Raw genomic sequence first — 1,915 nt, forward strand, 5'->3', positions numbered from 1 at the left:
ATTTTGTTGATGATGAGAATGAGATATCCAAAAGTCAAATGACTTTCTTTAAAGTCATATAAGGTGATAGAATTGGGCTCAGGATCCTGGACTCTTGATTCTCAGCCTTAAAATTGTTTTATCTCTACCACACTCAAAATATATTTTAAGACATTTTATAAGGATGGTTTATATAATTTTCATATTTAAAGATATAACATTAGGCTACTTGAGCGAGGTTTTGTGAAAAAGTCATTCTGGTATTTCACAAGGCTGCATTGCAGTCCACCTCTAACACTGATCGCTTCCTGGACTGCATACACCTCCAGCTCATTCATCTCTGGAGGCATTATGCAATGCACAGAGGAGAAGTTAAACAATCCACAATCTGGCTGGACCAAAGATTTAGACCAGAGGCTTAAAAGAGCCCTTGTTTCTATAATGCACTAAAGAACTCTTGTTAAAATATTCTTTTTTTGTTTACTTATGAGTATGGCCTATGCATAAAACTAAAGTTGCTTCTCAAAAGAAGGGGTGCAAAGCACATGTTAAAAGACTTTGCACAATGAATAATGAATAAAGCTATGGAACATTTGGCCCCTCTATTTGGATATGGAGAGACTCGAGTATTATTTCTCAGATATTTGCCACATGGGAGAAGATTTAGTTTCCAGCTGCAGGATTTAGTATATCCATACAATTAAAAAACAGAATAATAATTTTCCATTCCCCAAACTTCAACCATTTCAGGAAAGTTAAATAATTTATTCCAGAGTAAGACTATTTATAATCCAAGAAGCCTCAGATAGTCTCATGTTAATAATTTTTATTATTTAATATAGCCATGCTATTACTTTGTTAAATTTGAAATCAATCTTTCTATGGTGATTAATAATAGAAGTGAGTCCCTATAGATTTCCTTCATTCAAAAATAGAAAATATTTTAAAAATGCCACATACATATACTTAAGAAAAATTATGTAAATGTAGACAAGCATAAAGAAGAAAATAAACGCTTGTAATCATACAACATAAAAGACAACTACTGTTAATATTTTGGTGTATTGGCATTGGGTCTTTTTTTTCTGCCATTGGTTTTTAAAAAAATTTATCTATAGCTTTCTACATGTGTTATGTAGAAATTTATATTTTTATGAAATCAGAGATTATATTGTATATGCTGTATCGTATGGTATTTTTTTTCTCTTGACATAGAGTTTCTCAAATTTTTATTGTCAAATTTTTGTTGCTAGTGGCAAACAAGAGGCAATAACTAACCTGGGAAGTCTTAATCCAGAAAACCAAGCAGACCCACCAAAAACAGACAATTTTTTGAAATTCCCTATTTTTCTCTTTCATGTGAATTTGATATTGCAATATGTATCATATCCATGTTAACTTTTTAAATTGTCCCTCAGATATATTTAAATAAAGTTGACAGTCTATGGAGATGAGCTACGTTTATCCCATTCGTGAAACACCATCTCACACAGTGTCCCATGTAGGGGACAGGCATCCTCCTGGAGGAGCACAGACAGCACTACACGGAGAAACACACCCTGTGTGCTTAACTGATTCTCTAGTGCATGAACGCTTCTGCCCGCACTGTCTTCCCTTGTAGCACTGTGCTATGAGTTGCACTCTCCTCTGGGTGAACTTGCGTTTATTCTCCCCGACTCATTCAGGTTTTTTTTCTTTTTTTAGTTGTCTACACTGCTCAAGAGGAGAATTTTGCCATGGGTTAGAGTTTTCTTCGGGACCAGTAATTGCAAATACCAGACCTTCAAGTCAGGCAAGCCTGGGATCAAATCTTGACTCTGCTACCTAAACATTGGGTAACTGTATATTTACTCTCCTGTGGATCAGATTTTCATCTTTAAAATGGGAATATCTACCTTATGGGATTTATGTGAAGATTAAATGAGGTGAGCCCTCA

This window comes from Equus quagga, chromosome 3, assembly GCF_021613505.1.
Source record: "Equus quagga isolate Etosha38 chromosome 3, UCLA_HA_Equagga_1.0, whole genome shotgun sequence".
Taxonomy (NCBI): domain Eukaryota; kingdom Metazoa; phylum Chordata; class Mammalia; order Perissodactyla; family Equidae; genus Equus; species Equus quagga.